The sequence below is a fragment of the Camelus dromedarius genome, chromosome 1 (genome assembly GCF_036321535.1).
Source record: "Camelus dromedarius isolate mCamDro1 chromosome 1, mCamDro1.pat, whole genome shotgun sequence".
NCBI lineage: Eukaryota > Metazoa > Chordata > Mammalia > Artiodactyla > Camelidae > Camelus > Camelus dromedarius.
In genome coordinates this window covers 31,813,626-31,827,130 of record NC_087436.1, presented here as the reverse complement: position 1 = coordinate 31,827,130, position 13,505 = coordinate 31,813,626, and the positions used below count along the sequence as shown (strand labels likewise).

Here is a 13,505-nt window from a genome sequence, read left to right as displayed (position 1 = left end):
ATTTTTAAGGTTTAAAAAGTGTTAAAAGTCTTAATTCCCAGTGGGAAAACAATATCTGAATGGATACCCTAAAGGCAAACCACTATAAAATATTTCAGTTGCATGTGGGGCAGAGGGGTAGCGATTATCTTCAAAGCACCTCAGCTGTCTTCAGGAGAAGGTCAAAGGTACACTGGTTTGTATTATTGGGACATCCATGAGGATGTTGCCTTTCCTTCAGCATGGTCTTGATTTGTCAGAAGGACATTACATTTGACCTTCAAATTTGGCCGACAATTTACTGATGAGATTCAAAACATTCAGGTTACTGTGATATTTCGACATATTTGCCAGGTTCTGGGTCATGTCCTGAAAGACCACCATAACTTCTGGATCTTGCCTGGCTGTAAGGACCTCTGGGTCACTAAGAATTTCATTGAGCCCAGGCATTCCTGCCATTCCAGGCATTCCCTTTCCCATTCCAGGCATTCCTCCAGGAAAATTACCATGCTTTGCCCCAGGAAAGCCACCTGGAAAGCAGCCTACTGAGATCCAGATAGTCTCAGGCTTCTGCCTCCCTCTGGGCTCTCCATTGTTCTTCCAAAGCCTTCTTAACCCTTTCTGTTCTTTCTTAGATCTCTCGCTCCTCATAGTTTCACTTATACTCTCTCTCCGACATTCAGCAATTTTCCGGATTTTGGTTGAACTTCCAGCATTGCACTACCATCTTCATCATAATCCAGTTTACAAGCAAGGGCAAGATCATGGGCTGCTTCTTCCCAATGGCCCAGAAGTCTGTGTGCTTTCCCTCCCCACCTGTAAGGCTGAGCTGAATTAGGATTTATTTCAATATCTCTGTCCCAGTCCTGGATGGAAGCATCCGGCTTCTGTAATTTGGTGAAGACACTGGCTCTCTCGGCATACAGAATGGCCAAGTGAGGATTCAGCTTGATGGCTATGTGAACAAGTCAATGGCTTTCTGTAGTTCACCATCACTTAGGGCACCAATGGCAGCCACATTTTTATCACCTGCCTGATCCAGCATCTCCTCAGTTATCTCTACATTTTCTTTTCCTATTTGTTGAGGGACATCAACGTCTGGTTCAATTACACCTTCAAATTCCAGATCACTTGCCTCTCCGGATGGTTCGTCTGTCTTCAGGTTTTCCTCTGCCTTCTCACTGTCTGCTTTTCCTTCCTTGGTGTGTTCTGATTTAGTTTATGAGTGGCAGGTGATATTTCACCCCCACCACCTTCCCCGCCTTGCTCTCTGCCCACCCCCTCAGGAAGTGCATTTCCTTGGTGTGCAGGATGCTGGGATCCTGTTGACATATTTTCACAAAGGCTTGAAATTCGCTCACTTCTCTGGGGTCCAGGGTCTGGAAGCTGAGCCTGGCTTCCAGGCTCGCCGCTACCTCAGAGACCACGTAGAAGGGTGGGGCTGCTTAGTTTTCAGTTGAGGTCTCTTATGAAGTTGCAAAGTTTTGGTCAGGGCTACATTATCTGAAGGGTGACTGGGGCTGAAGGATCTGTGTCCTAGGTGGGTGATTCACATGCATGGCAAGTTAACGCTGGCTGTTGGTAGGACTCAACTACCAATCTACTCACATAGATTATTCCATGGGTGCATGAGTAGCTGTTCCTCCACAACAAACAATCCAAGAGTATGCAAGGTAGAAGAAGCAATGTCTTTTATGACCGAGCTTCAGAAGTCACTCTCCATCATTTCCGCAATATCCTATTGGTTACAGGCCAGCCTCATTCAGAGTAGAAGTGTCTACCCAGAGGACTGACTTACAGGAGGGGAGAATCATTGGAGGCCATTTAGCAGGCTGGTGTCAACTCCCTCTTTAAGTTTTGGAGTTTATGACATATTTAGAATATAAAGGGACTCTGTGGTAGTGATGTTATGAGAAAAATTCCTCTAGATATTTGTGGCTCCAGATTTCATATGCAAATCAACCAGCTTCAGAAGATACACTCAAAAGAACATGAGAAAATAAACTTTTTTAAAGCAATAAGCATTTTTTTTTAACATTGGGAGAGTTTACAATTAAATAAAGAAATATTTTAAAAATCAAACACATTGTATTAGTATTTTTGTGTAAAGGAATCTATGTATTTAGTATTTTACATATTTATAATGTTTAAGAGAATATGACCTATTAGGATAACATATTATATGTGTAATGCTTATTTAAAATGTGGAGCTAAGTAATTGATTTACATTTTTTATTTTAAGTGGAAATTTTTCAAATATAAATGCAGTATTAAACATTTAAAAGAACTTAAAATTAATGTATATATAAGATTAATTTATTAGATATATATGAATCACTTGAGTACGTGGAAAATGTTTTTTGGTTTTTTGTTTGTTTTTGTTTGTTGTTTTGGTTTGACAAATGAAGAACTTGAAAAAATGACTATATTAAATTTATAAGGCAGTTAAAATATTTAAAGTAGGTTAAGTAAATTTGTAAATGTGATCAAACATTAATCAAAAGTCCCCTCAGGAGGGATTGTTTACATTTCCCTGTATTTATAAAGTTTTATAAACTTACAAGCTTACAGAAAAATCACCCTGGGTTCTGATTTTGTAAAGTCAAATATTAATTTTTCAAAACCAAAGTAACTTTTGAATAATTTTCCTATGCACAAAAGTCGACCTTGAGTAAATAGATGCACTTGGATGGCAGGTGGAGAAGAAAGAAGAGAGATTTTGGCTGATGGGTCAAGCCCTGCCTGTATAAGTTTGGGCCTGACTCTTGCTCCTGCCTGATGGCTGAGCTGGTCTACCGGGATAAGCTCCTGGCTGCCAGGGCCAGAGGGTGGGGGAAGGGGGCAGGGAGCCAGATTTCTGCCTGGGTCGTCTGTCCCTGCCTCCCACCCCCTTAATCTCACTGTGCTCTGTGCACGTAATAAGTGCGGCACTGGCCTTAATACCAATTCACAGCGTGATTCTTGCTCTCTCCAAAGAAGCTGAGCACATGGTATAATGGTCTTTATTAACTTGCTCTTTTATTGTCCAAGGGACTTCTAGCTGACCTGCAGGACTAATTGTGGCTGTTATTAAGCAAAGAGTACAGTAAAAAATATCAGAGGGTTCTGGACATAAAAGCTGCAAATTCACCATATAGTAGTAATATGATTTATTGATATTAAACAAAAATATAGCCAAACATCGATGAATATGGGGTAGGAGAGTCTCACATTTAGCTTTTGGTTGTAATACTGAAATTTTAAATTTACTATGACTGATCTAATGCCTGAACCCCCTACCTAGCTGAGTTGTGGGCAGGAGTGCTCTTAAATTTCCCATTAACTGTATTTTGTGTCTTCCATCAAAATTCAACTCCCAGTTCGTGCTCTTTGCCTGGCATGGCATCTAGGTGCCTGAGGAGAGCCTCAGAAGTCCGGTCCTGAGTGCCAGAGCCAGGGGCCTCATTGACACGGGGGGGCCTGCTCTTCAAAATGGGGCCTGCCCAGTGCCTGGCCCTGCTGCCCTTCGTGTGGGTTTTAGCATCCACTGCTGCTGGTGAGCTGCCACAACCCCACTTAGTCCCAGCATCTCCCTGGAGGCCTCCTCTTCCCCATCCAGACCCTGCCCTTCCAGCCACCCAGCGCACACCTTCCACACAGCGCCTCCCAGGCGCGGCGCTGCTGCCTCCACCCTCCACTGCTCCTGGCACTGTCAGTGGCCAGCCTGCCTAGCCAGGGGTTTCCAGCTGATCAACAGCACTCTAAGGCTTTGCTTTCCTAATAGGGGATGCAGACTGTTTATAGGCTCTTGACTTGACAAAACCTACCCGAATTTTCCCTCCCCAACTTCATCTTCCTGCCTTGGATGTAAAACGTGCTCTGTCTGTGGTCCCTTAGCATTTTTCTGTTTAACACAGGCAAAAGGCCCTCTGCTCATCTGCTCTTGCCATTCCTGACATCCCAGCCGCACTCCTCCCCTGCTGGGGCTTGGGCAGTGTGCCCAGCCCCCACTTTTCCTACCTCTGTCTTCCCTCTCCTTCCCATAGTCCTCACAGCCTGGCAGTAGGGATGTCTTTTCTCTGGACACAAGCACCAAGGCACACGTGTGATGGCCGAGGAGGGGTCTTCACTTTATTATGCAAGAAGGTGTGATCTGAGTCCATCATGTGAGTGGAGAAAGATCAAAATTAGGTCATATACTGGGGGCAAAAATATGTTGGTATTATATATGCACTTATATTTCAATTGGAACAAACTTTACTTATTGTTAATTGGATATTTGAGAGGGTAGGAATGGGGAATTATATTTGACAATGAGGTACTGTCTTACTGGTATGTGCAAAATATTGAATCATGTCTATAAGGAACCAACACATCAGAGGAAGAGAAAAACATTTACAAGTATCTTCAGTAGAAGCCAGAAGATGACAAATACTATAAAGGAACTTCCAACAGAGTACCACAGAAGCCTGCAGAGGAGTGGGAGGAATTCTGAATGGCTGGATCCAGAAGGCTTCAAGGAGCTGCTAAAACTTCTGAGGCCTGGTCATGGTCTATTGGCAGAGATTAACATATTTTATAGAAAAGGTGATGTTGAAGCTAAACTTTCAAAGGCATGTGCGATTTCAACAAGCAGAGACAGAATAAGAGAAAAAGGGATTTCCAGAAAAGGGGAAGCATGAATTTCAAGGACACAAATGGTTCCTTTCCCTTTCTCCTCCCAGGTCTACTTTACCCACGTGGTTTCTATAAAAATCGTCTTCTTGGTACCATATGGTCACATGGTTTTTGTAAGAATCATCATCTGACCACATAATACTGATTGATGTTGGGGAATTCTGACTCAACAGGCCTCTCAGTTCTTTCTTGGGAATTTGGAATTGAAGCTAAGAAAAAAAGTAATCAATTTCTCTTGGTTATCAGAAGTTAAACTTTGAACCTTGAGAAATGTAGGAAGAGAGACAAAATGAGATAGAAAAAAAGGAAGAGTGAGAAGAAGAAAAATAAATGAAGCTGATACAGAGGGAAAACAGCATCACAGAGCAAGAACCCTGGTGACCTTTGTGTCTCTGATGTTGGATGTTCCTGAGGCTCAGCTGTATTTCTGTTCTTGGGGTCCCTGAAATATAGTGGTATCTCTGTGGTAAATTTCTTCCTCCTTGAGCTAAACTGAGTTTTCTGGATGTTGTTTCTGTTGTTGTTTCTTGGTAACCAACTGTGTTAGCTTCCTTGGGCCGCTGAAACAAGTTGTCACAAACCTGATGGCTTAAAACAACAATCTATTCTTTCACAGTTCTGGAAGGTGTAAGTCCCCAGTCAAGGTGTCAGTCGTGCTGTGCTCCTGCTAAAGGTTCCAGGGAAGAATGCTTCCTTGACTCTTCCTAGCTTCTGGTGGCTACGGGCAACCCTTGGCATTCCCTGGCTTATAGCTGCATCACTCTCATTTCTGCCTCCCTTTTCACATGGGCATCTTTTCTCTGTGTGTCTCTCTGTGTCCTCATATGGCCTTCTCATAAGGACACCAGTCACTGGATTTAGGGCCCTTACTAATCCAGCAAGATCGCATCCTAACTAATTATATCTGCAAAGACTCTATCTCATAACAAGGTTACAAGGCGAGGGTCCAGGTAGACATGAATTCTGGGGGACACTATTCAACCCAGTATACCGGTTCAACACCCAAAGGCACTGGGGCTGTTCAGGCTACGTCTAGAGCCAGGTTCTTGAGGACCTGGCATGCTGCGCTGAGGATGCTGAGGTTTGCTCTTTACCCAAAGAGGAGGCATTGAAAAGCTCTACACAGGAGAGAGTCATGGTCAGAATTTCACAGAGGATTGCTTTGGTCACAATGTGTAAAGTAAATTCGAGCAGGGAGGGCTAATGAGGAAAGAAAACCAGTTTTACCTTTGGATAGAACTGTGGAAGGTAATACGGTCTGGCGTCAGGATAGATGGTAGAGGATGAGGAGGAAGGGACAAGTGGGAGACTCACTGCAAATTCAGAGTTAACCGGACTTGGCAATTAATGTCTGATGGGTGGGAGGAAGTGAGTGAAGAAGGAGAATAGTCTTGGTGGACTGTACCATATAGGTGGTCCATGAACATCACTGAGTAGTTGCCAAGTGGGAGACAGTATTACCCAGAGGGCTGGGATTAAAGAGAAGATTAAGGTTTGAGGATCCCACGGGGGTGGACCCCAAAGACATGAGCGAACAGTGAGTTGGACGTAAGCTCTTTCAGTTGGGATTCCCTCCGTGAAAATGATTCCCTGTTTGTATAAGAGGATTCCATGGCATAGTCCTTACCTGTTTTTGCTTTTGTAGTTAAAAATAGTCTTTACATACATCTGTGTCTTTGTCTGGGTAACATATTCTTAATTTTAATAGATATTGCCAAGGTTACTTTCTTAAAAGGCTATACCAGTCCACTTTTCTACTGGCATTGTATGAGAGTCCACTTTCTTCCCTATTCCCACGATTAGTAGGTATTTCCCTCCTTAATGTTTGCTATTTGAAAATATGACTTCTTTTAATGGCTGCAAAACATTCCACCATATCAACATACCATAAATTACTTAAACATTTTCCTATTTTTGGACATTAGATTGTTGCCCATTTTTTGCTATAATAAAATTAATCACCCAGAAATGGGCATTTTTATACATATATTTTTATTCATTCAATGATACTTACAGTGATTGTTATAATTTGAAAGAAGTTTCCACAGGCTCTTTGTTTTGTTGTTTTTGTTCCTGTGTGCCTTTCTTTCATTTCAATAATAATATTTTAGTTGGACAGGAAGGGGGATGAGAAAGGGAAGAGGTTAAAACAAATAGATTTTTCACTGTCCTTGAATTTCTATTTATAAGTGCTATTCCTGTCCTTCATTACCAAAGTGATCTAGAATTGCTATTAAGCCATTATTAATTCTCTAATTCTACCTTATTCATAAATGAAGTTTCTTATTTTATGGAGGGAAGAACAAACGCAAGAGTATCTTAGCGCTGTCTGTAATCTACAAAAGCAGCTTGACTCTTTATTTTCTTAGATATAGAAAATTCTGAAAAGCATCAACCTTTTCTTGCCAGATGGAAAAAAAATATAAGATTTAAATCTTGACACCATGAGTGGTATATATATTATAATATATGATTGGAAAAATAAACGTCCTTTTCTGTATTCTTCCCCCTTAAACTTTAGCCATTAGAGTCAGAATGCTTCGATTGCAGAATTCTCACTTGAGCAAGGTTTTTATATAACATTATTCATATTCTTGGCCTTGGATGCCAATTAAGTCCCTCAAGTCTAAAATTGCTTTGTTTGCTTTTTAAGGAAATCTGCCCACCTTACAGACCTACAAGTTAACTAACCAGCCTGTTCCTCCCGCCCCCTCCCCCCCACCCCAGGACTTTGCTCTGTTGGTTTCCTGCCAGCTCTTACTTTCAAATTGAAATAGTTCAGTTTCTCTGTTTCTAGAACATAGAATTCATTACTCCTGGATTTTTGCCAAGAATGTCCCTCTCATGTTTTTAAAACTAAGATGAATGTTTCAGAATGACCTAGTGGGCTTGACCCACGATTAGAAGTCAGTCAGTGATATATTAGATGTCTGCGTGGATGCTCTGTTCTGCGTAGTGGGGCTGCTGGGGGAATGGGACTCTGGGAGGGTGGGGAGGGCACTGGGGTGAAGCCTTGGGACTGGAGTGGAGAAATATGTGTGAGAGATTAGGTAAGATTTGGCTGACGTGAGGCAAGACTCAGATTCTTCCCCTGCCCTCGGGGCCCTGGTGAGTCTCTACCATGGAAAGGGCATAGTCATTAATTCCTTTTGGCCATTTGGATAGAAAACAGAAAGCCAGGTGACAGAGAATATTTATAAAGGGCTCTAGGAAGGACCACTCCATTTTTTTTTTCTTCCTGATTTTCGAGGCTTCTTTTCTCTTCTTACACTTGCAACCCTGCTTAGCTGCTTGTTTCTACTAGTACTGAAAAGAGCAACAGAGCAGAAGGTATACATCTGCATAACCTTAGGCCAGATGAATTTTTCATTCCTGTTGCTCTGTTGAATGACATAGGGAAGTTTCTTTACCTTTTAGGTTACTTTCTAGGAATATGTTAGTGTTTACATTCTTTTCTCTTCCAATTGGCTATATATTTTTAAATTAAACTTTTCATTTTGAGATAATTGTTAATTAACAGACCGTTATAAGAAATACCACTGAAAGGTCCTATGTACCCTTAACCCAGTTTCCCCCAATAGTAACATTTTGGGAAATTCCAGCACAACATCATTGTAGGATACATTCATGTGCAATATCATTGACATTGATACACTCAAGATATATATCATTTCCATCCCCACAAGAATCCCTCATGTTGCCTTTTGTAGTCACATACACTCCCCTCCTCTGACTCCCGCATTATCCGTTATTAATCACTTATGTATTCTCCATTTCTAACATTTTGTCATTTCAAGAATGTAATGTAAATTAAGTCATACAGTATGTAACCTTTTGATATCGGCTTTTAAAACTCAGTGTAAATTCTTAGAGATTTGTGGATGTATCAATAGTTCTTTCTTTTTTTTTTTTATAATTGCTGAGTAATATTTCATGGTATGGATGTACTGCAGTCTGTTTACTACTCACTCATTGAAAGACATCTGGGTTGTTTCCAGTTCTTGGCTACTATGAGTAAAGCTGCTATGAACATTTGTGTACAAGCTTTTATGTGAACATAAGTTTTCATTTCTCTAGGATAAATGCCCAAGAGTGCAATTGCTGGGCCTTGTGGTAGTTGCATGTTTAGTTTTATAAGAAACTGCCAAACTGTTTTCAAGAATGGCTGGACCGTTTTGCATTCCCACCAGCAATGTATGAGCAATCCAGTTTCTCCACATCCTTGCCAGCATTTGGTGTTAACCACTATTTTTTTTTTTAATTTTAGTCATTTTGATAATAGTGTAGTGATATCTCATTGTGGTTTAAATCTGCATTATTTTCCTGATGGATAATGATGTTGAACATCTTTTCAAATGCTTATTTGCCATCTGTATATCCTCTTTGGGAAATGTGTTCATGGTTTTTGCCCATTTTCTAATTGAATTGTTTGAGTTTTTAAAATTGTTGAGTTTTGAGTGTTCTCCATATACTAGTTTTTTGTTGAATATGCGGTTTGCAAATATTTTCTCCCAGTCGGTAGCTTGATATTTTGTCCTCTTAACAGGGTCTTTTGGAGAGAAAATTTTTAATTTTGAGAGACCCAGTATACTTGGGTCTTTCCTTCTATGAATTCTGCTGTTGATGTCAAGTGTAAGAACTCTTTGCCTACCCCTAGATCCTAAAGACTTTCTTCTGTATTTTTTCCTCAAGGTTTTATAGCTTTACATTTTACATTTAAGTCCATGCCACATATTTTTATGTAACTGTTTAGATCTCTGACGTCTGAAATAAGCCTTAGCATGTGAAACCCTTTTGCCCTCATTTTCTTTCTCAGGCATCTACTGAGCACCAACTGTGACTCAACTCACTGACACCAAGTCATGGATACGATTACTGATGGGTAAATGATTCTGACTTTGTAATGAGTCAGTCAGGTGACGTGCTGAAAACCATGAGGTCTGGAGGCAGACTGTTTGGGTTCAAATCCTGGTGCCACCTCTCAAGAGTTTCATGATCTTTAGCAAGTGACTTAATCCCCCTAAACATCAATTTTTCACATCATTCAGAGTTGGATGAAAATAACCATAATACCTACTTCTCAGGATTGTTGTGTGTGAGCAGAAAATGAAATATTATGTATCAGATGCTTAGTGCAGTACCTGGCATACGCACAGAGAACATTTAATAAGTGTGAGTTTTCCTGCTTCCTGCTCCCCGTGCAAAGTCTCCAGGCAACTTCCCCAACTCAAAGTCTTCCCCACAGTCTCCATTTCTTTCTTTCTACCTCTTCTGGTCTTAATTATTCTACCTCTTTTATGAAACTTTCTTAACCTATTTCAGCATTTGATAGAATTTCCTATCTTCAAATTATTATGATATTTATATATGTGGTCAGGTTACCTTTACTGTTTCATATATCTATTATGTATCTCCCCAAATACATATCTGCTTGAGGGTATGCTCCCAGCCCTCCAGAGTCTAGTTCTATACTGGGTAATTGCCAAGTACTCAGCAAGTCCCCAATATACTGATAGTGAGGAATCTAAATTACAGCATGTTTCATTGCAAGCAATTTGACAAAATGAAACCAAAGCCTTTGGCCTAGTAATTTACATTTTCAAAATCTATCCTAAGAGTGGTCAAAGAGTTAAACAAAGATTTGTGCATAGGAATATTTCTTACAGCCATTTTTTCGTAAAAGTGTGGATTTAGAAAAACATAAATGTGTAAATAAAGAATCAGGAATCATGAGGATTCCATTATATGGTGGAATGTTGCACTATAAATAAAAATTCCATTTGCCTAATCATGGATTATAGAGCTATAAGGATATTCACTAAAGCATTCTTTATATTAGTAAAAAAGATAAAAATAATTAGCAAAAAGAAAAACATAGAAATAACCTAAACCTCCAACTATATGGACAAATTAAATACTGTCACAAAACAGAATTATACTGTGATCCCATTTGTCTAAAAAAAAGTATGTACATATAGATACACACACACACAAATATACAAAAGACAGAAAAAAATACATTCCAAAATTTTAGTGGTAATTATCTTTGAGTAATAGCTTTTTGGTGATTTTAATTTTAATTTTGGCTTCTCTAAAACATACTATTTATTACTTTTAGTATAAGAAAATAAGGATGAAAGTTATAATCTGTTTTTTAAATGGTTCTTTGGAGACTATTTAATTACATGAATATATTGATCATTCATCCATTGCATTCAGAACATTTATTAACTGTCTACCAACTGTTAGGTGCCAGTTCTAGAAACACATGCAGAGAATAATTGACAAAGTCCTTTGAACAACTGACAGATAGTCTTGTGAGGGGCACAAAAAATTACAAATCAGTGAGAGAAGTGATAATATAGTTATAATACTGAATGTTATGGAAGCTTAGAAAGGGGCAGGCTTTAGGGAGGTAGGGTAAGGCTATTTGGTAGAACTTGAGTGAATTAGGGCCAAAAGAAGGGGTTGTGTAGATAGGGAAGAATGATCCAAGCTTAGGGTTAAGCATTTTCAAAAGTTCTGAATGGATATCACTGAGGAGATGTGAAAAGCCATGAAGTAGGGGGAGGGTTTGGAAGGAGAACTAGCAAAAGTAAGTAGCTATGTTAATGACACATTCTATCCTGAAGAGTAAACAAGGGGGAAAAGGGCAATTAATAGTTTTAAATGGGAATGCTGTGATCATATTTTTGCTTTAAAAGAGCACATAGACTATTGAATAGGGAATGAATTAGAGAGGGACAGGATTAGAGGGAGGGAGAGCAGTTAGGTGGTGATGTAAATCACTGAGATGATGATAGTGGCTGTTGGGATGGAGAGGTGAAACCTGATGTAGAAGTGATCTGGGAATAAACTGGATTGGTGGTGGTGGTGATAATGGAGGAGATGTCAAAGAAAAGCAAGAGTCAAGGACAATGTCTTGGCTCCTGGGTTTGGCAATTGTGGATGGTGGTACACTAATTGAGTCAGGTGAGGAGGCACAAAGTGGGAGGGAAAATGAGTTCAGTTTGTGATACATTGAGTTTGAACTGCCTGTGGGAGGTCCATTGGGGGTGTTCAAGAAGTTACTGGAGACACAAGTATAGATGTGTGTTTTGGGGGGCAGTCATGAGAGTAGATGAGAACACCAAGAGATATAAGTAGAATGAAAAGAGAATACGGCTTAGGAGGGAACCCTAAGGAAAACCAACATTTAAGAGACTGAAAGTGAGAAAGCAAATTGACTCAAACCTGGTCTGGGACAGAAATTTTTTGTGTGATGTAATTTACAACTCCTTCTGGGAAGCAATTAGCATTCCTGATAAAGTGCGTGAACAGTTTTCTGACAGACTTTAATAAGACTGAGAACTCCTTCTGGGAAGCTAGGGTTACCCATCCAGCTGATTGACTAGCCTAATAATCTTTAACCAGATGTTCTTTTTTCTGTATCCATTCTAAACATGGTTGGTGAACCATTCCTTTTTTCTTATAAAATGTCTCAACCAAAATTATTCCTTCAGTTGAATTTTTAAAAAAGCTTCTCATGTACTCAAAAACAATTTGTCTGAGGCATGGCTTTAACAAAAGAGAAAGAGGAGCCTGCAAGAGAATTAGAAGAGTCCAGAGGGGTAGGAGAGAAACCAGTAGAAGACTGTTGAGGTTATAGAAGCCAGGTGAAAGCATTTTAAGAAACAGGGCATGAACGGACAACAGTGTCAAATGCAAGTGAAAGGTCAAGTAAAAACAAGGATGAGAAATTGCCACTGGATTGAGCAGTAAGAATGTCAATGATGATCTCTGGCAAGGGCAGTTACACTGGGGTGACTGGGGGGCATAAGTCAGATTTCAGTGGGTTTGAGCGAGTGTACACCATTCTTTCAAAAAGTGTGACTGTTAAGGGAGGCAGAGGAAGGGAGCCTTGAGATTATTTCCCTTTAGTGGGGACACAAGTATATTTAAATATGCTTGGGAAGGAGTCGGTAGCCAGGGAAGCAGAAGACACCTGAAAGAGAAGGGTTACTCTTGAGCTAGAGACCAGAAAAGGTGAACCGTTTTCAGGATTCTGAGCCCAGGTGGAGGAAATGTCACATGCCATGCCTCCTGTTGTGATAGAAAGGAAGGCGGAGGATGAGCCTGCAGGGAAGATCTGCAGGTTTGGAGGTAGAAGGTCAAAGGCACTCCTGTCCGGTGGCCTCTGTTACATCTGTGGTGTAGGAGGTTTAGGAGTTCTGCTGAACATGTCTGGGTGAGTGGCAGGATGGCAGACTGGGACAGGAAGAAAGCTCTGAGCAAAATCCCAAGGAGAACGGGAGATTGAACTACCTGGGGAAATTAGTGAGTTCAGGACGTGGTGGAGGATAATGAAGACCTCATGCAAACAATCGGCACAGGTCTGTGATTTTCTCCTATGGTGCTTTGAAGTCCTCACTGAGGCAGGAAGACAACTAACCTGCACTGCCTTCAATGAAACTTTGAAGCTTTGCAGCTTCCTCTGGCCATTGAAATATGACTTCTTAGTTTGGAGCTTAGGCCCTGTTTTCTTCTTACTTTATAGGCACTTCCAATTGATCTCATTCACTCCCATGGCGTCAGTTAACCTCTCTATGCTGGTAACTCCTAAACCAGTACTTGCAACCCAGCCTCCCTCTAGAGCACCACACTCCCCATCCCATCTGCCTTGTGGGCATCTTCAATTGGGTGATTCCTCAAGCTGAACTCTTCGTATTTCTGCTCTCATTTCCTTTCCTAAGGAATTTCCTTCCCTCAGGAATTTCCTTCCTTTCCTTTGCTCCAGGATTCTCGTTTTCACCATTGCACGCTGCTCAGTGCTCAGTGTCTGTTGGGTTTCAAATGAAGGAATCCACTCAGTTCTCTAAGCCAGAAGCCTG

General features: G+C 40.6%; 1 pseudogene; it reads right to left on the bottom strand.

The window, feature by feature from the left end:
* Positions 1-503: 503 nt before the first annotated feature.
* Positions 504-1,705, bottom strand: LOC105087095 (putative protein FAM10A4; annotated as a pseudogene).
* Positions 1,706-13,505: the final 11,800 nt, after the last annotated feature.